The 24116-nt window shown below is 45.6% G+C and overlaps 1 long non-coding RNA gene and 1 other non-coding gene across 3 annotated transcripts in view; one reads left to right on the top strand and one right to left on the bottom strand.

Moving 5' to 3' along the window:
• The window catches only part of LOC113907603, a 111341-nt gene that overhangs the window by 53115 nt on the left and 34110 nt on the right, over nucleotides 1-24116 (bottom strand). The window lies entirely within an intron of this gene.
• On the top strand, nucleotides 18916-18988 carry TRNAF-AAA. The gene has a single exon. It is a non-coding gene; the product is annotated as a tRNA-Phe (tRNA).

Raw genomic sequence — 24116 nt, 5'->3', positions numbered from 1 at the left:
CCCCTACCAGAGACTTAAACAATCAGAACCTCTGTGGTCTCCTAATAAGAAGGTGGGAGGTAGATAGTCCCAGGTTTGCTTAATTGGTGACACAGCGCCTGGAGCCAAGTTCTTCCCTCTCTTCTCCACCGTCTTTGGTGGCTAGTTGGAGGGCATGGTTACCAGCATCACATGCAGACAAGGTGACGTCCAGTAGAAGAGAGGGGCGAGCCTTTCCATGTGCCTCCAGCTTGTCCACCATTCCCCTGCGGAGACCACCTCATGAGTCACTGGCCAGCGGGGCACCCAGGACCAGGCTTAAGACAATCATCGGCAAAGGGGGATGACACCCCTGTGGTTGACTTACATCAACCAAGATCCACCTCTTTGGGTCTTGGAGGGGCCAGTGCCTGCCCCCCAAAAAGTGCACAGGGACCCAGGAAGAGAGAGTAATAAAGGTTTTATTTGTTCCCATGGAAGAGGTGGGGAGCATGGATCTTGGCCAACAACCACCAGCTTCCTCCCTTTTCCTGAACATCACTGACTCAGTTTTCTACTGTTTCCATTGTTTCCCAATGCTTCCAGAGTCAGAGTCCATCCTTTGGGTGTATTGTTAATTCCCTCATGATCTTTTCAGACACATCCAGTTCCTTTACTGTTTCTGCCCACTCCATTTCATTACAATCCAGTGCCACATCATGTTGACCTTATTTTAGGATCATATGTCCTTCAGAATTCCCTGTGGTCCAGTGGTTAGGATTCTGCTCTTCCACTGCAGGGGGCACAGGTGTGATCCCTGGTCAGGGAACTAAGATCCTGCAAGCCACTGTTGTCAACCCAAGACAGAGGCTTTCTACAATTCATTTCCTATTCCTGCAGTAAGTCTTTTTTTCAAAAGTGTTTTCCTTCTTGAAGGTAAAGTTCCCCATCTTTCCTATGGTAGGATGATTTCATCAAATACTAGGGTTTCTTTTCTGGGGCCTTCCTGGGACCAGATGTCTGCTCAGGTTTGGTGTTTGGTGGGTGCTGGCTTTTTTGGTCCCCCTCCCAGTCCACCTGGTTGCTATTAGAACCCTCATTTCAGATGCTTAAGCCCGAGCCTTGGCTGTTAAGACCCAACCTGGAGCCAAGTTCCCTGCGTCTGGCAGCGATTTTCCTGGAGGGGCTGTGCTGGCTGAGGAGGCATCTTCCACTTCTCTGCCTGGCTGCCTGACAATCCAAAGGGAAATATATTCATAGATAATTTGAAACAGTCTGAAGTCCTTCCAATGCCAGAGAGAGTGCATAAAAAAATCTACAAGCCCCCAAGGGTAGCACTCCCACCACTGTTCCTGTCTTCACCTTTCTTTCTTCTAACTTGACATCCCAGAAATCAAGGACCACCACCCACCCACTTCTGCCTCAGGCCAGGTTCACTGCTGTGAATTCAAGCGCTGGACTGGGCAGGAAAGGGAGGTTCCAATGGAGGAGAGAGGTGTAAAGTGTCTACGGGAACCCCCAGAATACAGCCTCTGTGCAGCCAGGGGTGGCTACCCTCTCTGTGGTCAGAAATAGCCCTAAGTCACTGAAATGATGCCCGCCATGATGGAACCCACTTACCGCCTTTCTGCTGGGCCCCACCACCCTGCCATTTGATGGCGTCACAGATGCTTTTTCCCTTGGGTTTGACAGACGGAAGCCCATATTCCTAGTTGTCAGGACTCTTGCAGTTCTTTCTAATCAGGAAGGGCAAAGCTGGTCCCCTTGACTCCACATGCATTGTAGTTTCTATTCCTCAATAGCGCACTGAAGCATTTCCCACCACCCCCCCTTTGTTTGCTTGTTTGTTTTGCTAACGTGCCAGCAGGCAAAAAAAAAAAAAAAATCATCCGGATCTTTGTTTTTCTCCATATGAATCTCCAGCTGGTTCCTATTCTGGGATCCCATTCCTGTCAGCATAACCAACTTGTGATGATTCCGCAAGCAAAGCTAGTGTACTTTTGTGTTCTATTTTTAAAAAACTCAAACAGAAGCCCCAAACTGCCCCCCATTCCCAGGACATCCACAATCCATCTGTGTCGGATCCCAAGGGTATGTCACCAGGACAGCCTGCTTGCAGCCATGGCAGCATCGTGGCAGCTGCCAGCTTCTAGTTTGTTCTGTACCCCTTGGTGGTACCCTCCCAAGTCAGCACGCTCTTGGCTCAGCCCATCACTGTGTCCAGTTTCCTCTTCCCCGTTCTTGCTCTGTTAAAAGACGCTCCAGGACCACGCAGTCAGTGTGGATCCACCCGGTGACCTCGGGGATGGATCGTCCCACAGAAGCTGGTCACTCTGGTGCCTGCTTCTTGGAGCCAAGTGAGGTGAACCAGCTGACCGGCCACCTTTTCTCCTCCTTGGTCAGGCTCCCAGCCCAGAACACCCTGATGATCACTTGTCTCTGCAGAAGGGAGCCTGGTCGCAGAAGTGGAGGCTGGGGGTGTGAATGGTTAGGGTCTTCACACTCCCTGAGGAGCTGGCACACTCCCCAGGCTGCTTGATAGGTGTGCATCACCGATGGATGGACGATGGATATTTGAGTTGATAATTAAAAGCAATATATTTCATTTCCATTCCAGCAAAAATGAATGCTGTTAGAAAATGTATAATGCGTGGGTATCCTGAATGCTTTAGGAAACTGATCCTTTTCTTTGCTTCAACAGTGGGTTTTCCATTATACTTTATTTTCCAAAAGGCATGCCTTATTTTCTTGTAGTTAGTATAGTTGTTCAGTTGCTTAAGCCATGTCTGACTCTTTGACTCCATGGGCTTCAGTAAGCCAGGTTTCCCTGTCCTTCACTATCCCCCAGAGTTTGTTCAAACTAATGTCCATTTAGTCAATGATGCCATCCAACCATCTCATCCTGTCACCCCCTTCTCCTTTTGCCCTCAATCTTTCCCAGCATCAGTCTTTTCCAATGAGTTGGCTCTTCATATAAGGTAGCCAAAGTATTGGAGCTTCAGCATCAGTTCTTCCAATGAATATTTTCTTATGGCCCCTTATGAAATGAATAGTACGGGTTGAATGGGTTCACCCAAAATCGATGTGATGGTATTTGGAGGTGGGGCCTCTGGAAGACCATTAGGGTTAGATGAGGGTGGGGCCCTCATGAGGGGATTAGTGGCCTTATAAAAAGGAAACAAAATCATTCTCTCTCTTTCCCATTCTCCTTTTTCTCCCTTGTTCTTACCCTCTCTTCCTCAAGCCCTCAAGTGCAGACCACATGAGCACACAGCGAGAAAGCAGTTGTCTACAAGCCAAGAATCAGGTCCTCACCAGACATGGAATCTGCCAGCCCCTTGATCTTGAACTTATAGCCTCCAGAACTGTGAGAGGCAAATGTCTATTGTTTAAATCTGTGGTATTTTGTTATAGCAGCCTGAGCTGAATAAGACAGGCAGAATGGCGGTTTGGTTCTCATTCTACAGATAGGAAGACTGAAGCCTAGAGAGGCTAATGGCTCGTCCAAGAATATGTAACCATTTGGGATTAAAGCCAGGATAGAAACATATACCCCCAGGATTTAAAACAGGACTCAGTTTCTCAGACCACTACGACTCAAATCTGGTGAGATTATGCTGAGTAAGGGAATACCACCCAACAGGACAGAGGGAAACTAGCGCTCACTGGCCACCTTCCATATCTTAGGAGCACCAATTAGCACTTTCCTGCTGGTTCTCATTTTCTATAAGTTAGAACTCAGAAGATCAGAAACGTTAAGAAACTGGCCCAAAATCACACAGCAAATAATAGGGACGGGATTTGACCACAGGGATGTCTAAACCATACAATGCTTTCTTCCTAAGCCACCTGGTCTCCAGGTAGATAGATTTTGGAGAAAGGAGATAAAAGTAGTGAATAGAAAAGTAGGCAGGCCAAATAAACCAATCATTGAGGTTCAGATCTTTGCCTGGAGTTGAGATGTCATGACTGCCACAGAGTCAAGGGGAAATGTCCCACCCAACTTTCCATACCATTTTCAAACTGACCCCACAGGCACTGAAAATCTATCCTATACAAGCAAAGTTGTACAAAGGTGGTCAACACCATTAGGGCCTAAAAGAAGTAGAGAATCCTTGGGTTTTCCCACCAGGCTAACTGGCTCTTAAGGAGATTTGCTTGCTTTTGTTTTTTAACTAGAATCTAAAAGGTTGATTATTTCTGCATTTCATAATGAAGGGTGTAATACAGACCAATTTTTTCCATTTTTCAATTATAATCATTCTTCGATAGTGATATCACGACCATGTTCCATATGCAGAGTGCTTTATTATGTTCACACTCATCTCCATTAATCCACACAAGGACTCTGAGAGACAGAGCTTTTCACCCAGGTCTTGAAGAAGCTGAAGTTCAAAGCCATTCTGGCGAATTGACTAAAGTGGGGATTCAATTTGTGGTCTCTAAACCTCCAAAGACCCTGGGGGCTTTCTCCAGGAAATGCTCCGGGATCTGGGCATAGCCAGCTTCCTCTCTTCCAGGAATGCTATGGAAATGTCCTCAAGGATCACTGCTGTCCCAACAGATAGCTCTTATACTCACCCTAGAAATAAGACTGCAGGGACTTCCCTAGCAATCCAGTGGCTAAGACTCCACACTCCCAATGGAGAGGGTCTGGGTTTGATTCCTGCTCAGGGAACTATATCTCACATGCCATGACTAAAGATCCCACCTGCCACAATGAAAATCAAAGATCCCACAGCTGCAGCTAAGACTCAGCACAACCAAATAAAATAAAGAAATACTTTTTAAAAAATGAGGCTGTGAATTGGATTTGGGACCAGGAAAGGCCCATTTCCTAATGCTGATAGCACTTCCTGGGATGTCTCAACCCTAGGCAGTGACAAGCATCGTGGGGAAGGCTGACTAATGGACCCCGAAGATGTCTGCAACCTAATACCCAGAACCTGAGAATATGTAACCTTACACAGCAAAGATGTGATTTGATTGTGATTCAGTTAAGAACCCTGAGACGGCGAGACGTTCCTGGATTATCTGGATGAAAGGGAAAAGTGAAAGTGAAAGTCGCTCAGTCATGTCTGACTCTTTGTGACCCCATGGACTATACAGTCCATGGAATTCTCTAGGCCAGAATACTGGAGTGGGTAGCCTATCCTGTCTCCAGCGGATCTTCCTGACCCAGGAATTGGACCGGGGTCTCCTGCATTGCAGGCGGATTCATTACCAACTGAATTACCAGGGAAGCCCTTGGATTATCTGGATGGGCCCATGTAATCGCAAGACTTTTTATAAGAGGAAAGGAGGGCCCAGAGTCACAGAAGGAGCTGTGTGGACAGAAGCGGAATTTGAAGTGATGTGGCCACGAGCCGGGGAATGTGGGCAGCCTCCAAATGCCAAAGCGTCAGGGATGGGTTCTCCCCTAGTGCCTCCAGAAGGGACACAGCCCTGCTGACACCTTGATTTTAGCCCCATGAGACCCAGTTTTGATCTTCTGACCTCCAGAAATGTAAGATGATAAATTCATGTTGTTTTAAGCCATTCGGTTTGTGGTAATTTGTACAGAAACAATAGCAAAAACAATGCAAGGGCTTCCAGCCAGTCAAACCGAAAGGAAGTCAACTCTGAATATTCACTGGATGGACTGATGCTGAAGCTGAAGCTCCAACACTTTGACCGCCTGATGCGGAGAGCTGACTCATCAGAAAAGACCCTGATGCTGGGAAAGATTGAAGGCAAAAGAAGAAGCCGGCAGCAGAGGATGAGACGGTTAGATAGTATCACTGACTCAACGGATACAAATTAGAGCAAACTCTGGGAGATAGCAGGACAGGGAAGCCTGGTGTGCTGCAGTCCATGGGGTCAGGAGAAGTCAGACATGACTTAGCAACTGAACAACAATAGCAAACACACCCCTGGCATCCCAGGTGGAACCTAGCCACATTCTCCCAAGCTCACAGGCTGCGTCTCCACGGCAACAAACCCATGGAAGGGACTGCCAGTGTCGGCTCCATCAGACCATGTGACAAGTTCCACTTTAGGGTCCAAATGTTTCCAGTCCAATTCACCGGCAGCGTGCCGTGGAGTCAGAGCGCCCTGTCTTGCGGGCCTGGCCTGGAGGCCAGAAATCAGTCATTTCCCCTCAAGTAACAATTTCAATCCATTTCACATTCATTCTTACGAGAAAATATTCCCCCCTTCAGTTTTTCCACGAATGTGGCAAGGCTGCAGTCCAGGAAACAGAAAATAAAAGTATCACACGATTTCAGAACTCAAGAGAAACTAATTAAATCCAAATTTTCACGGAACGTTAAAAGTTGAACTCAACTCAAAACACACTTGAGAGTTAGAGTCAATTTCAAATGCTTTCTGAGAAGGGAACGACAATCAAACCAAAAAAAAAAAAAAAAAAACAAAACCCAAAATCCAATGACTTTTCTTTAGAAGGTTCTCCCTTCACTTACAGAAAGGAGCCAGAATTGAAGGGACCACAGGAGAATGTGGGAAGACCGTGCGGTTTTCAAGGGAAGGCTAAAAAAAAAAAAAAATTCAGGGTTGTCTCTTGATTCTCAGTAATCCTGGGGTCTAGACAGACCCCATGGGATGAAATGAGTATCAGGAAATACTGCTTGGTATATGGAACCTGGGCAATTTGAAACGGGGCATAAATTAGGCAGCGAGGGAAGTGGTATCGCTCATTTGCGACGTGCAAAGTAAAGAAAACAGAACGCTTTCACCCAGAAGCTTGCTGAGAAGAGGCGTTTGAAGGCTAGAGCTGGGAGTTTCTCTCTGGAAAGAACATCACCACAGGTTCATTTTATTTGTAAAGACAGAATGATCAACTCAAGAGTGTCTCCGGAGAGTGAAGGGTCTCTCCAGAGAACACTTTAACCTCACAAAAATCATGCCAGTAGTAGCCAACATTTAGTCACTACAGTAAGTCCCCTACATACGAACCTTCCGGTTGCAAACTTTCCAAGATGCGAACATGCTTTCGCACATCCAATCATGTCAGCAATGACTAAAATTGCAGCTTGCCCTCCATCTCCTACCAATGAATACCCAGGACTGATCCCCTTTAGGATGGACTGGTTGGATCTCCTTGCAGTCCAAAGGACTCTCAAGAGTCTTCTCCAACACCACAGTTCAAAAGCATCAATTCTTCAGCACTCAGCTTTCTTCACAGTCCAACTCTCACATCCATACATGACCACTGGAAAAACCATAGCTTTGACTAGATGGACATTTGTTGGCAAAGTAATGTCTCTGCTTTTGAATATGCTATCTAGGTTGGTCATAACTTTCCTTCCAAGGAGTAAGCGGCTTTTAATTTCATGGCTGCAATCACCATCTGCGGTGATTCTGGAGCCCAGAAAAATAAAGTCTGACACTGTTTCCACTGTTTCCCCATCTATTTCCCATGAAGCAATGGGACCGGATGCCATGATCCTAGTTTTTTGAATGTTGAGCTTTAAGCCAACTTTTTCACTCTCCTCTTTCACTTTCATCAACAGGCTCTTTAGTTCTTCCTCACTTTCTGCCATAAGGGTGGTGTCATCTGCATATCTGAGGTGATTGATATTTCTCCCGGCAATCTTGATTCCAGCTTGTGCTTCTTCCAGCCCAGCGTTTCTCATGATGTACTCTGCATATAAGTTAAATGAACAGGGTGACAATATACAGCCTTGATGTATTCTTTTTCCTATTTGGAACCAGTCTGTTGTTCCATGTCTAGTTCTAACTATTGCTTCCTGACCTGCATACAGGTTTCTCAAGAGACAGGTCAGGTGGTCTGGTATTCCCATCTCTTTCAGAATTTTCCACAGTTTATTGTGATCCACACAGTCAAAGGCTTTGGCTTAGTCAATAGAAGAAGTAGATGTTTTTCTGGAACTCTCTTCCTTTTTCGATGATCCAGCAGATGTTGGCAATTTGATCTCTGGTTCCTCTGCCTTTTCTAAAACCAGCTTGAACATCTGGAAGTTCACGGTTCATGTATTGCTGAAACCTGGCTTGGAGAATTTTGAGCCTTACTTTACTAGCGTGTGAGATGAGTGCAATTGTGCGGTAGTTTGAGCATTCTTTGGCATTGCCTTTCTTTGGGATTGGAATGAAAACTGACCTTTTCCAGTCCTGTGGCCACTGCTGAGTTTTCCAAATTTGCTGGCATATTGAGTGCAGCACTTTCACAGCATCATCTTTCAGGATTTGAAATAGCTCCACTGGAATTCCATCACCTCCACTAACTTTGTTCATAGTGATGCTTCCTAAGGCCCACTTGACTTCACATTCCAGGATGTCTGGCTCTAGGTGAGTGATCACACCATCATGATTATCTGGGTCATGAAGATCTTTTTTGTACAGTTCTTCTGTGTATTCTTGCCACCTCTTCTTAATATCTTCTGCTTCTGTTAGGTCCCTACCATTTCTGTCCTTTATTGAGCCCATCTTTGCATGAAATGTTCTTGGTATCTCTAATTTTCTTGAAGAGATCTCTAGTCTTTCCCATTCTATTGTTTTCCTCTATTTCTTTGCATAGATCACTGAGAAAGTCTTTCTTATCTCTCCTTGCTATTCTTTGGAACTCTGCATTCAGATGCTTATATCTTTCCTTTTCTCCTTTGCTTTTCGAGTCCCTTCTTTTCACAGCTATCTGTAGATGGTGACTGCAGCCATGAAATTAAAAGACACTTACTCCTTGGAAGAAAAGTTATGACCAACCTAGATAGCATATTCAAAAGCAGAGACACTACTTTGCCAACAAAGGTCCATCTAGTCAAGGCTATAGTTTTCCTAGTGGTCATGTATGGATGTGAGAGTTGGACTGTGAAGAAAGCTGAGCACCGAAGAATTGATGCTTTTGAACTGTGGTGTTGGAGAAGACTCTTGAGAGTCCCTTGGACTGCAGGGAGATCCAACCAGTCCATTCTGAAGGAGATCAGCCCTGGGACTTCTTTGGAAGGAATGATGCTAAAGCTGAAAATCCAGTACTTTGGCCACCTCATGCAAAGAGTTGACTCATTGGAAAAGACTCTGATGCTGGGAGGGGTTGGGGGCAGGAGGAGAAGGGGACGACAGAGGATGAGATGGCTGGATGGCATTACTGACTCGATGGATGTGAGTCTGAGGGAACTACAGGAGTAGGTGATGGACAGGGAGGCCTGGCGTGCTGCGATTCATGGGGTCGCAAAGAGTTGGACATGACTGAGAGACTGAACTGAACTGAACTGTAAGGCCTCCTCAGACAGCCATTTTGCTTTTTTGTATTTCTTTTTCTTGGGGACAGTCTTGATTCCTGTTTCCTGTACAATGTCTCAAACCTCTGTCCGTAGTTCATCAGGCACTCTGTCTATCAGATCTAGTCCCTTAAATCTATTTCTCACTTCCACTGTATAGTCATAAGGGATTTGATTTAGGTCATACCTGAATGGATGACCTTCAGGTAATGGTTTTCTCCACTTTCTTCAATTTCAGTCCGAATTTGGCAATAAGGAGTTCATGATCTGAGCCACAGTCAGCTCCCGGTCTTGTTTTTGCTGACTGTATAGAGCTTCTCCATCTTTGGCTGCAAAGAATATAATCAATCTGATTTCGGTGTCGACCATTTGGTGATGTCCATGTGTAGAGTCTTCTCTTGTGTTGTTGGAAGAGGGTGTTTGCTATGACCAGTGCGTTCTCTTGGCAGAACTCTTTCAGCCTTTGCCCTGCTTCATTCTGTACTCCAAGGCAAAATATGCCTCTTACCCCAGGTGTTTCTTGACTTCTACTTTTGCATTCCAGTCCCCTATAATGAAAAGGGTTTGGGTGAACTCTGGGAGTTGGTGACGGACAGGGAGGCCTGGCGTGCTGCGGTTCACGGGGTCGCAAGGAGTCGGACTTGATTCAGCGACTGAACTGAACTCCATCTGCTGTTGCAGACGATCCGTCAGCTCTGCCATCATCCACCTCGCTTCCCCCTTCAGTCAGTAATTCTTCTTGCTTGTTCACTTAGGGCCAGCTCCTGTATGCCAGCTGTTGTACTGTGCTACTGCACTTTTCAAGGTCCTGTACTCTAAGATTAAAAATGTTTTATTTTTATGTTTTGTTTTTTTAATGATCTATTTGTGTGAAAAGTATTATAAACCTATTACAGTACAGTACTATATAGCTGATTGTGTTAGTTGGGTACCCAGGCTAACTTCGATGGATTTACAAATTGGACTTATGAACGTGCTCTTGGAATGGAACTCATTCATATGTGGGGGACTTACTGTATTATATATTATAAATACAACTGAGTGTTTGTTGAGACTGGACCCCAGGCACTGTTATGATCTCCACATAGCCACAGGGCATTGGTGTGGGGCCCTCAAAGCTTCAGGCTGCAGTGGTTTCAAAGCCCACCTCGGGATTGAATTCTGAAGCCCTGGGAGAGGGAGGCAGCTCTCTTTCTGCCCGGGTAGGTAGGTCTACGCAACTGAGGTGTCCCGCACCGTTAGGAAAGGAAAAGTTTGGGAATGCCAGCTCTGACACATGCTAGCTGTGTGTTTTGGGCAAGTTACTCCGCCTGTCTGTGCCTCTGTCGCCTCATCTGTACAAGGAGGTTGTGCCTATAACCAGCTCCTGGGCTTGCTGTGAGGATTGAGAGCAGGTGAGGGACTAACCCAGGGTGTGACACAGTGAGGGCTCAAACGCTGCTCTCTACGGTGGGAAAACCACGGGCCCCTCCTACATCAAAGCGTAAGTGCAGTGAACGGAGGTAGCCGCGACACCAAAGCTCCTTAGCTGTTACTGTCGTCAGCTCTCCGGTCCCACGCCGAGAGTAGACCCAAACTGGGCATCCCCAGCAGTGAGCGCCCCCTACTGGACATATGGCCCCTCCGTTCTTGGTTTTGATTTAATTCAGCAAACATTCTGGAGTGCCCATGGCAGCCAGACTGATGATACAGGTGGAAGACGCCTCCCACCAGGGGATAAGGTGCCAAGAATAAATAGTACAGGTGACTTCCCCTGGTGGTCCAGTGGTTAAGAATCTTCCTTCCAGTGCAGAGGGTGGGGGTTCGATCCTTGGTCGGGGAACTAAGATCCCACATAGCGCGGGACAACAAAACCCGAGCGCCACAATGATAGAGTTCTCGGGCCGCGACTAAGACCCAATGCAGCCAAAAAATTATTAATTAATTACTTTAAATCTCCGGAGAAGGCAATGGCAACCCACTCCAGTACTCTTGCCTGGAAAATCCCATGGGCAGAGGAGCATGGTAGGCTGCAGTCCACGGGGTCGCTAAGAGTCGGACACGACTGCGCGACTTCACTTTCACTTTTCACTTTCATACATTGGAGAAGGAAATGGCAACCCACTCCAGTGTTCTTGCCTGGAGAGTCCCAAGGACGGGGGAGCCTGATGGGCTGCCGTCTATGGGGTTGCACAGAGTTGGACACCACTGAAGCAACTTAGCAGCAACTTTACATCTCAAATTTAAAAAAGAGTTAATAGTACAGGGCGGCATGGATGACCAGCCAGGGAAGGGATGTCCAGGAGTAGCCAGGAGGGGGGTGGTGGTCAGGGAAGGCCAACACCCCCATCCTGCCTGCCTCTCTTCTGTCCTCCTTTTTCCCCTCTGCCCTCCTTGTTTCCCTTATTTAACACCCACGTGCTGTGTACCTGCCCTGAAGATGTGGGAAGAAGAAAACTAATTATAAAAAAAAAGAATAATACCCTGAGTACAAGGCACTTAGCAATCCAGGCAGTGTTCAAAGCCTTTTGCTGATATTGGTTCATTTAATCCTCACGATAACCACTCAAAGTTACCCTTGTCCTTTTACAGAGTGGAGCATAGAGAGGTTGAGTAACCTGCCCTGGGCCACAGAGCTCCAGATGGTGGAGCTATGGTTTGTCCTGGGATGATGCGCTTTATGGCTGGGAAAACACAGGCTCCTCTTACATCCAAGCATGAGAGCAATGAACAGAGGTGACTGTGACACCAAAGCTCACGGGGGCCTCGGAGGCACAGAAAGGGCACGGGTTACTCCAGGGACGCCTCTGGAGAGGTGAGAGCCAGGGTTGCATCTGGAAGGGTGAGTATGTCAGGAAGAGAGGTGGGGGCGTTCCCGGGAGAGGAAGACACTTGAACATGGGCTGGGGTGGGGTGCTGGAATACCTGGCACCTGGAGAAAACTCGGGTCCCGCCATGCTGGTCCTGCCAGTGTGTGTTCGTGCATGTTCACTGGGCATTGCAACGTGGGCAGGGTATTGCTCGGGGCTGTGTGCTTTCTTCTGTGAGTAGTTCACGGTTGCCAGGCTCTGTTCAAGGGATGTGTTTAGGGGATGCACACACGTGATGCTTGCTTACACAAAGATGGATATGGCTGCCTGTGGATGGACTAGAGGGAAGGAAAAGTAGGGAGTAGGGAGCTTGGGCGGGGGGGGCGGGTGGTGACTGGGAAGCTGCCATTTCCAAGGCAGAAGCCCAGTGGTCACACCAGAGATGGTGGAGTGGTTGGATGTAGGGTGCCAGGGGTGTGGGAGGAAAAAATGACCAGGTCTGATGAGGTGGGTGGATCGTGGAGTCACTGGGCCCCCCTGGTGTGTGACAAGAGCTACAGAGCAGGGGAGACTGGTGGGCGGGGTGGGGGCAGGCAGCCTGGATTTTATACTAAAGGAGGTGAGCTGGGCGTGTCGTGGAAGGAAAATGGCATGGACCACTCTGTATATTAAAAACATCTCTCTGGAGGAATAAACAGTACAAAAAATGTAGATTTTATATGTACTAGGATCCAGCTTGTATAAAAGTTTAATATACCATAAATGTAGCATTACAAATCAATGCAGAAAGAAGGGATTAGTCACTGGTGCTGGGACGACTGGTTAGGTACTTAGGGAAAAAAATAATGTTGACTCCTCAACATCATAAACCAAAATAAAATCCAGATGGATACAAGAAGCAAATTCAAAATAATAATAATGATAAATCTCCAAAACAAGCTGGGAGAAAATAAAGGTGAATACTTATTTGATTTCTGGATAAGACAGAGCTTTTTTAGCACCAGTGAAAGAAATCTGTGATTGATAGATTTGGTATATTAAAGCAAAACCTCAGAACACCGGAGAATGTTACAAATAAAATTTAAAATCATATACTGATGATGGATCAACGATCAATATCCTTTATATATAAAAAGTCCTTAAAAACAAATAAGAACCAACATAATATTGTAAAGCAATTATCCTCCAATTAAAAATAAATAAAGCACACATACACACATACAATAAGAAAATAGGCAATCATTCTAACAGAGAACAAAAGACCTTTGTAGAAGAAGGGAAGCACATGTTTAATAGATGAATGAAAAAAGTTCACCTGCATAATTAAAGATATGCAAAAATATATAAGTAAGACAATATATTTTAAAAGCTCACCAAACTAATAAAAAATTTCATAATAATTTTTAAAAAACAGTGTTAGTGAGGATACAGAAAAATGGGTACTCACACTGGTGGGGTTATAATTTGGCTTTTCCACTAGAAAAAATGTGGTAACAGAAGAAGCCCTGAAAATGTCCTCACACTTTGGTCCAGTAATTCCAATTCTAGAAATCTACTGTCAGGACATAATCAGAGACGTAAGCAAAGGTTCACACAGGTGAATTATACTACAACATAGTAATGTTAAAAAAGGAGAAATAATTCAGTATCCCAAAAAAGAATAGTAAACAAATAAGATGTGGTATATCCATGTGCTTGAATATTAAATAGCAATTAAAATCAAGTTTCCAAAGAGTATTTAAGGACATGGATAAGCCTTAATAATACTATGTGAAAAAACTGAAAATAATAAATATTTCATATGATTCAGAAATCATTTATTGCACAGATTATATATTACATACCACATACAGTATATATAAAATTATATACAGTATACTTACTATACACAACTATAGAGTGCACACATGCTAAGTCATTTCAGTTGTGTCTGACTCCGTGACCCTATGGACTACAGCCCACCAGGCTCCCCTGTCCATGGGATTCTCCACGCAAGAATACTGGAGTGGGTTGCCATGCCCTCCTCCAGGGGATTTTCCTGAATGAGGGATCGAACCCGAATCTCTTGTGTCTCCTGCATTGGCAGGCAGGTTTTTACCACTAGCGCCACCTGGGAAGCCCAATTATATAGTATGCTATGCCAAATATTCCTGGAGAAGGAAATGGCAACCCACTCCAGTATTCTTGCCTGGAGAATCCCATGGACGGAGGAGCCTGGTGGGCTACAGTCCACGGGGTCGCAAAGAGTCGGACACAACTGAGCGACTTCACTTTCACTTTCATGCCAAATATTATATATCATATAAATTGAACCACAGCAGAGCTTAGGAATGCCAGAAACCTCCATGAAGTTGAAAATTCACACATGACTTATATTGGGCTGTCATATCTGCCATTCCACATTAGCAGATTTAAGCAACCATGAGCCCATGCAGTACTGTAGTATTTATCATTGAAAGAAATCCATGCAGTTCAAACCCATGTTGTTCCAGGGTCAACTGTGTTATATTTTATGTACATATATAGTATGTATTATGTATATTAGTGTCTGATCTACAAAGGGCTGCCTTCTCATTGTGTTGTTGTTATTATTATTGAAACCACTGGAAGTAGAACCTCCAGAGGCCAGTAAAGCCAACTTCAGGGAAACAGTCTGGAGACCCCCCTGCCCCCAAAGCTAATCCAAGTCATAGGCATTCCCTGGTGGTCTAGTGGTCAGGACTCTGCACTTTCACTGCCGAGAGCCCGGGTTCCATCCCTGGTAGGGGAACAAAGATCCCGCAAGACAACCAAAAAATACCAAAAATGTCCACACCCAGAGAGCCACTGAGAATGGCAACAGCCCCAAGAGGAAGCCAAGGCCTCCAGGGCACCACCTGGTGGTGACAGAGGTTATACCTAAGCACATAGCTATGCACAGCTCTTACTTATAATTCAAACTCAAGTGCGTCATTTAAATGCGCCTCACTGGCTCTAACAACACCCCAGCAAATTCTGTGGGTGGGTGTTGTTCTGGTCAGATTGCAGGATATCAGAATTTGCTTAATAAAAGGAATTCTGTTCCTAATTTTCTTCTGTAAGAGAAGCAGACAGGTTGCCATTACATAAAGACATTAAAATCAATTCGGGTATTATAGTTCCCCTACTTGGGATTTCCAGGGGGCAGGTTTCAGTACTGAGGGTACCTGTGTCCACTTTGGAGCCCATTACTCTTCCCTTGGCTAATCTAAGTATCTTAAAGGAAGGGATGATGTAATGGGTTGGCCAAAAAGTTTGTCTGGGTTTTTCCATTACATCTTATAGAAAAACACGAATGAACTTTTTGGCCAACCCAATATATACGGTTCATTTCTAGAGCCTCAAGCTGAATGTGAGGCACATAATGGAAACTCAACAAATGGTTGGTATCACCAATCATTTATTATATAAACCATGTGCCAGTGCATATTAGTTACCTATTGCCGTGTTACAAATTACCCTAAAACTTAGCAGCTTAAAATAACAACACGTATACAGTCTCACCCAGTTTGGGAGGGTCAGGAATTTGGGAGTGGCTTAACTGGGTGGTTCTAGCTCAGTGTCTCCTACGTGATTGCAGCCAAGAGGTTGGCCAGGGCTGTGGACATCTGAAGGCTTGACCAGGGCTGGAGGGTCCATTTTCAAGTTGGCTCTTCCATGCGACTGGCCAAATAGTGCTGGCTGTTGGCAGGAGACCTCAGCTCCTCGCCTTGTAGACCTGCCCAGAGGGCTGCTTGAGTGTCCTCCTGACAGGGCAGCTGCTTTTCCCAGAGAAAAGGATCCAAGAGAGAACAAGATGGAAGCAGCAGTGTCTTTTGTGACCTGGCTTTGGAAGTCATGCAGCGACGTTTCTGCACTGGTGTGTGTCAGAGGGGAACACCAGGAGGCCAGGATCGCTGGAGCCATACTGGAGGCTGGCTGCCACACAGGGACTCTACTGGCCATTTGTATATATTGCTTCTAACCCTCACGACACTGCTATGGGTTGGGTTTTTTGTCCTCACTGATTGGATTTAAAAAAAAAAAAAAAAACCAAAGCAATTAAGTGTCTTGGGACTTCCCTGGTGGTTCAGTGGTTAAGAATCCGCCTGCCAAATGCAGAGGACATGGATTCGGTCCCTGGTCCGGGAGGATTCCACATGCCAAGGGGCAACTAAAACCATGCTCTACAACTATGGAAGCCCACATGCCTAGAGCTCATGCTCCAAAATGAGAGAAGCCACCACAATGAGAAGTTCGTGTTCTGCAGCTAGAGAGTAGCTCCTGCTTGCCTCAACTAGAGAAAGCCCAAGTGCAACAATAAAGACCCAGCACAGCCAATAAATAAATATTCTATATTAAAAAAATTTTTTTAATCAAAGTAGTGAAGCATCTTACCCTAGAGCAGAAAGTTCCAAATGATAAAGGGCACCTTTATAGGAAGGACTCCAAAGCCACATGACAAAGGCATGGACTTGGGATGTCCTAGTTGGACCCCTCAGTGGTGAAATACCGCTTTCCCCTCTGCCAAACTGTTTCCTCATTCACTGGAAAAAAATGTACCAGCCATGTACTTGAACACCTTTAAATACTTATTCTAAACATCTCCCTAGTTAAGAATCCTTTTCTTATATCTAAATCTTCGTCTTTTATAAAGACATGAACCTCCTGCAGTTAGAGGTTGTGCTCCTGGAGGAGTTAAACTTTTATAAAGAAGGCATTATTTGATTCAGGTATGAAAGTTCTGCTACATTGGTGAATCTCTTCCAAATTCTAAACAACTGCCTAAAATGTATTAAGTTTAACTTCGATGAGACACTTTAAAGGAAGAAAGCAGCAAGGCTTCTGGAAGTTAGAATAAAGACCCAAGATATGAAGTTCGCAGGCTCTTTCCCCAGTCAGCCCCATTTCCCCGTCTCTGATACTGGAATCACAATAGTGATGATGATGATGTATATTATCTCATTTGAGTTTCCCCTTAACCTCAGAAGCCAGAATAATTATTTGTCCTTAGTTGTATAGATGACGATGGAAAGGGTAAGTGATTTCCCCAAAGTCACGTGGCTCATCTTTGGAGCAAAGTTGGGTTAGATCCTGAGTGTCCTGCCTCCCAATCCTGTGATATAGTTTTCACTGCTCCCAAAACTTGAAAGCCAGCTGGTGTTCTGTGATGACTTAGAAGGGGCGGAAAGTAGGAGCAGTGGGTGGGAAGCTCAAGTAGGATGCTCAAGAGGGAGGAGATATATGCATGTGTTAATTAACCTGATTGTAATAATCATTTCACAAAATATATGTATAGCCAAAAAGAAGAATTTATGGGTCGAAATAAAACCTTGACCAATAAAAAAACTATTTGAAAGCCAGCAAAATGATGAACCAGGGGGTGGGGAGAGTGAAATGAATTCTCAGGGTGTTTGTGGGTTTCTCATTAGAAGGGTTCATTGTTTCTTTTCATTGCTTTTCCATTGCGGCTGTTCTGTATTTTGAGTTCTTTTTCTTCCCCTGATTTGAACATGAACCATCTCATTCAGATACACCCAAACCTAGCTTCCAGGAACTGTGCGCCTCACTCCTCCCATTTTCTCTCTTCTCTTTTTCCAGGGTCAGCTGCAGGCTGAGCCCCCAGCGGCTGCTCCTCAGTGGCTGGGAAGCCCTGTCAGAGGGTGCATTTTTGGAATCCAGTTGGCCAAGGCACTGTGTTATTCTATCATCAGCAGGCGTTTCCCCCAGAAGTCCCGCCAAACCTTTGTATGATGCCCTGACAGTCTAGCACTGAGCTGGAAGAAACAACTGCACATGATTAAGGCTAATAAAACGGATTCCATCTTAAAAAATGGCCAAATGCTCCCGAGATGGCAGAAATGGAGAGAACAGAGATTTTGAGAGTTACCTCTTGAAAGAAAGTAACACATCATTGCTCAAGTTCAAGGAATTTCCTGGTACTATCATTGGAAAAGTGGAAAAAAGGTCCCAAGCCACAAGTTGAAAGTTAGAAAGAACAGAACCAGAGAAAGCCAGGGACCCGGGGCCAGCTGCTCGGGGCCACCCAGCCTACTGCTCCCAAGGTTAGCGTGCATCCCAGAGCTGCTCAGGGTGGCCAGCTCGGGAATCATCTGTCAAGGGACTGAGCTAGGTGCACTTGTAGGTAACACTGGCTAATCGCTCTCGTAGTCTCTTTCAATGAAGAGCGTCCTTGTTCAGCTCCTCTGGGCCTCTGTCGACTGTGCTATCGTGACTCCTCTGTGCCTCTGTGGCAGCCTGGGACACCCTGGGTGAGGTTCTCAGTCTCCCAACACAAGGTTTAAAGGACTGGTCAGTTGCATCAATTCCCTGACCCAGTTTAATGAATGTGAGAGAACTCTCCATTTAGGGGCTCAAACTGAGGTTAAAAAAGGGTTGGCTGTTGTTGTTTTTTATTTTTTTCTTTCTATCATTTATTTAAACAATATTTACTGAGCATCATCTATATGTCAGGTTCTGGAGAGGAAGCAGTGAAGAAAATGATCAAGTTCCTGCCTTTCTGGAGCTGACAGTGTAGTGAGGGAAACAGGGAATATTCACCAGATATTAGTCAATTGCATACTTTGCTAGAAGAAAAGATAGAGCAGGAGGCCTGCGTGGTCAGCATAAGCCTCACTGAGAAAGTGACACTGGAGTAAATATCCAGGATCAGGGGACTTCCCGGGTGGCTAAGACTCCAAATTCCCAGGGCAGGGGGCCTGGGTTCAGTCCCCAGTCTGGGAGCTAGATCCCACATGCCACATGCAGATCAAAGATCCTGCATGCCATAACTAAGACCCGGTACAGTCAAATAAATGAATATTTTTTATTAAGATTCAGGATCAGGAAGTGTGGCAGATAATATAATTCCCCAAAGATGTCCACATCCCAATCCCCAAACCTGTAAATGGCATTGTGTATGGACCTATGAATGGGTGGCCAAAATAGTTCAGTTGGGAGAGTGTTAGACTAAAGATCTAAAGGTCCCTGGTTCAATCCTGGGTTTCAGCAACTGTTTCTGACCCTTTGCTTCCCTGGTGGCTCAGCTGATAAAGAATCTGCCTGCAATGCAGGAGACCTGGGCTCAATCCTTAGGTTGGGAAGATCTCCTGGAGGAGGGCATGGCAACCCACTCCAGTATGCTTGCCTGGAGAATCCCCATGGACAGAGGAGCCTGGTGGGCTACAGTCCATGGGGTCACAAAAAGTCAGATTCAACTGAGAGACTAAGCACAGCACACAGACCTTAGGTGGCAAAAGGGCTTTTGCAGGTGTGATTCAGTTAAGGATCTTGGGATGGGAAAATTATCTGGGTGAGCCCAATGTCATGGCAAGAGTACAATGTGTTGATCTGTTACACTTGTATGTTGCAAAATGATCACCCCCAAAGCATTAGCCAACACCTCCATTCCATCCCATAATTGCCATTTCCTTTTTTTTATTTTTTCTCTTTTCTTCTTGGTCACACCATGAGGCTTATGGGATCTCAGTTCTCTGACCAAGGATGCAAGCTGGGCCCTCAACAGTGACAGCAAGGAGTCCTAACCGCTGGACCACCAGGGCAGTCCCACCATTTTGTTTTCACGGTGAGAACATTAAAGCTCTACTATCTTAGCAACTTCAAGTATATAATGTGATCACCATGGTGTACATTAGATTTCCAGAAAAACCAATTTGTCTCTTTTTTAAAAAATGTATTTCTTTCTTTACTGGGTTGTGCCAGGTACTAGTTGTGACACGCAGGATCTTTCAGTCAAGGCATATGAACTCTTAGTTGCGGCATATGGGATCTAGTTCCCTGACCTGGGATTGAACCCAGGCCCCCTGCATTGGGAGCATAGAGTCTTAGCCACACGACCACCAGGGAATTCCCCATATTTGTCTTATAATTGGGAGTTTGTACCCTTTGGCCAACATCCTCCTAATTCTGCCAACCCCCCAGCCCCTGGTAACCACCATTCTATCCTCTGCTTCATAAAACTCATGACACTGCGACTTTTCTCGATTCCACATATAAATGAGATTATACAGTTTTTCTCTCTCTCTGTCTGACTTATCTCAGCCTAATGCCCTCAAGGTCCATTCATGATGTCACAAAGGGCAGGACTTCCTTTTTTTCTATGTCTGAATAATATTCCATTGCGTATATAACGCATCTTCTCTATCCATTCATCCCTTGATGGACATTTAGGTTGCTTCCATATCTGGGCTATTGTGAAAAATGTATTTCCTGTGTTTTCAACCCAGCACCTAGACACAAGAACTGACCTATTATTCTGAGGTAAAGAAAAAAATATAGCTTCCTGTGCCCCCCACATGGTATTTTAGAAGTTAGTAAAAATAACTATACTGCCCCAAAATACCATCACTCTTATCACAGTGCCTGAAATTCCACTATTTGACATTCACTCCTTTAGATACAATCCCCTATGCCTCCATTCATTCAATGCCTGCCATGTTTATTGAAAGCTTGCCGTGTGCCAGACACTATTCTTTATGCTGAGAATTTAGCAATAAACAAAACAGTGATGTTTGGAGAAGACAATGAGGCCGAAAATTCATAACTAGTGCAGTAGGAGAATAGAGCCTCAGAAGCCAGGGAAAGAACGCGTTTTAAGAAGGAGGTATGGGCTTTCCTGGTGGTGCAGTGGATAACAATGCAGCTGCAAATGCAGGGGACACGGGTTTGACCCCTGGTCAGGGAAGATTCCACGTGCTACAGAGCAACCGAGCCCGTGCACCACCACAACCGAGGCCTGGCTGCAGAGCCTTCAGGCCGCATACTAAGCTCGTGTGCCTAGAGACCCTGCTCCACAGCACGAGAAGCCGCCACAATGAGAAGCCTGCACACGACAGCAAGGAGCAGCCCCCGCTTGCCACGGCCAGAGAAAGCCTGTGGGCAGCAACGAAGCCCTGGTGCAGCCAAAGACACAATCAATAAATATTAGAACAAAAAGGAAGGAGGTGTGATTGACAAACGCTGCCGGCCGCTAAACAGGGCAAGGGGAAGACTGAGAATTTACCTTGGGATTTGGTAAGATGGATGTCACTGAGAACCTTGACAAGAGCTGTTTATCTGGAGTAGTGAAAGAAATACATGATAGGATTAGGTTCAAGAGAGCCTGGTAATTAAGGCAGTGGAATCACCGAGAATCGCCCAAGCCTCCCATTATAGATCTACAAGTCATACACTGCACAACACAGAGGTGCCCCTGATGTAGGCCATGGTATGAATGCTGCTTCTTGGAGTTCCCAGATGGGCAGTCCTGGTACAGATGGATCTTTCTGGAAGTGTTGCTATAAAGGGCAACAGAGAAATCGGGCAATAGTTATAAGTGTATGTGGAATCAAGGAAGAATTTCTTTCAAGATAGGATTTATAATGACAAGCTTGTCACTAATAGGAGTAACTTAGTAGGAAATGACAAATTGATTGAAACCAAATATCCCATAAGATGTAGTGACTTACCAGCTAGGGAGAAATTCCTTGACAGCAAACTAAAAGCAAACTAGTGTGTGAGGAAAAGCCTGGGAGGAGAGAGATAAACTCAACAGGTTCAAAGATGAACTTCATTGGTTCCCCTGCTTCTACTTTAATCTGAGATGATGTTCCCAGAAAGGGAAAACATAACAGAAAAGGATGCTTCTCTCATATGTGAATTCCATGCACAGTGGCATCTGGATAAGAGAGGGGAAATTTGATAGGTATATCAGCTAGGAATAGTTTTGGCTGTAAATAACAGAAAATCCAAACTATTAGTAGACTGAACAGCATACAAGTTTATTTCTTCCTTACTTAAAAGAAGCCCGTAAATAGGCAGCCAAAGACTGGCATGGTGGCAATATGATGCCACCTTCTATATTTCTGTTTCATTCTCCCAACATGAAGCTTCCATCCTCAAGGTCATCTTGAAAGGTTGTTGTTGAATCATGCAAATACACCGGGATTCTTGGCCCCCGGAGGAGAAGAATTCAATCCAGGGCCAGAGACGAGGCTTAATCGCTCAGAGCTTTTGTGTAATAAAGTTTTATCAAAATATAAAGGAGATAGAGAAAGCTTCTGACACAGGCATCAGAAGGGGGCAGAAAGAGTACCCGCTTGCTAGTGTTAACAATGAAGTTATATAATCCAAAGAATATCTGGAGGTTGTAAAGACCTCATCAGACCTACTCCCATAATTTACATTTTAAGATAACACTGTCTTCAGGCAAGATACATCCTTTTAAAGACCAGGTCTACTCCCATAATTAACATTTTAAGATAACAGAAGGTTGAATCCAAAGACTGTCCTTAGGCAGGATACATTATTGGTATATAATCCTAAGGAATGTGGAGAAAGAAAAAAAGTTTGTCCTTTCTTCCTCCTTGAGAATTCCAGACCCCTTTCTCCTTGGGGACCCCTAGACTCCCTATCAACCTGCCTAGGAACTGACTCTCTCAAACTCATGGTCCAAGGTGGCTGCTGGAGCTCTAGCCATCAAGCCTACCTTCCAGGCAATAGGAAGAAAGACCAGAAAGGACTCTCCTCCCAGCTGAGTCAGCTTTCTTTAAGAAGACTGCTTGGAAGTGCCATGCCACACTTCCACTTCCACTGGTTCAGAACTCAGTCTCAAGGGCAGACTCAGCCACAAGGAAAGCCAAGAAATGCAGTTTGTGGTTGGGCACAGTATCCGGACTCCTTCTGAGGAACAAGGAAAGAATGGCTATTTAGGTAGGCAACTAGATGTCACTGACTCAGAGAGTTTTTCCCAGAGTCATTCAAATGATGCCTCATCACCAATACCGAGGTTAACCTCAGACCAACCCCAGGGGAGAGAGGGGGTGCAGAATGGGGAGAGCCTTGACCTTGAGCTTGGAAAGGACAGAGAATTCACATTTAAATGTGACAGCTCCGTGTGGGTGGAGACACAGCTACTGTTGGGAATGTGATGACCCTCACAGACCAGCTGCCAGCTCCCCAGGGCACCCCAAAGTCACGTGCAAGACCTGGGCCTTGTAGCATTAACCCTGGGATGCCCGAGGTGGGCGGGGGGGGGGGGTGGTCCTAGATTTTCCGGGGACTTATTCCCAGGAGGCAAGCAGCAAGTCCAAGCCTCTGGGCCAGCTCCCACTGCCTTGGCTGGTGTGTTTTATCTCATTGCAGCCTCTGTACTTTGTCAGAGAATGTAAATTCCTACCTCTTCCCTTTACTTTCCTGCTCAGGAATTGGTGGAAAAGATGTTAGGGTCCCAGGACATGCCTCATGTAGCCCAGTATTCCTCGTGGCGGCTGAGCTGACATCAATTCACGAAATTTTTTACAACAGGCTTCTCTCTTCCTGCTGAGAAGCTCCCTGGATAGAACAACAGAGACCTATGGGGGGTTCAGCCAGAAAGAAAGGGCTGTGAGTAAGTCAGACCTCATGGCTCCTTCGAACACTCAGAGGTAACATTAATCTGGACACTTGGATGAAAGGCCCAGCTCTGTGTGCCAGGCCATTTCTAAGCCACACGGCCAGAAAGCATCTCTGGATGCGGAGACCTGTGGCTCTCCTTCGCGGGGTGTGAGCCCAGGACTGGGAAGACTCATGCTTTCCCTGGGCCGTCTCACTGTCTTTCTTTCCGCTACCAATTTAGAAGCAGTGTTTAATAAGAAAAACAGAAGCCACAGGAAGAAGGAGACCCTGGAAACAATATATGTGGCAAAAGCCTTTGCATCTTGGTTGCTCTCAATTAGGACACCCCATTGTTTCTAGGGCAGGAAGCCTGCCAGGAATTAAAGACCAGTGATGACCACATCTGAACCCAGCCCCCAACCCCACCCCAGGGAATGTTCTCTGCAAACCAGAGCAAGGATGGCCCCCGTGGACCCGCTGCTCCCCTCTCCTGGACGTGGGCTGCTTTTTCTTTCTCCCCTCCTTCCTTCCCTTCTGCTCTCTGTCCACCTCTTCTTACTTTTTCTTTTCCCTGTCCCGTTACCCTTTCCCCCTTCCTTGTCAAGGTCTTTAGTCCTCTTAGGAGACATCTCTCAAGTTGGCTCCCTTGAGGGATTCCAGGATTAGAAGACATCCCTCTAATACTTGAGAATGAGGTTTAGAAACAACATATATAAGTGGCCAATAGAGTCCCTGTGTGGCAGCCAGCCTCCAGTATGGCCCCAGT

The sequence above is a fragment of the Bos indicus x Bos taurus genome, chromosome 17 (assembly GCF_003369695.1).
Source record: "Bos indicus x Bos taurus breed Angus x Brahman F1 hybrid chromosome 17, Bos_hybrid_MaternalHap_v2.0, whole genome shotgun sequence".
Lineage (NCBI taxonomy): Eukaryota > Metazoa > Chordata > Mammalia > Artiodactyla > Bovidae > Bos > Bos indicus x Bos taurus.
The sequence above is the reverse complement of the archived record's forward strand: the minus strand, read 5'-3'. Positions and strand labels throughout refer to the sequence as shown.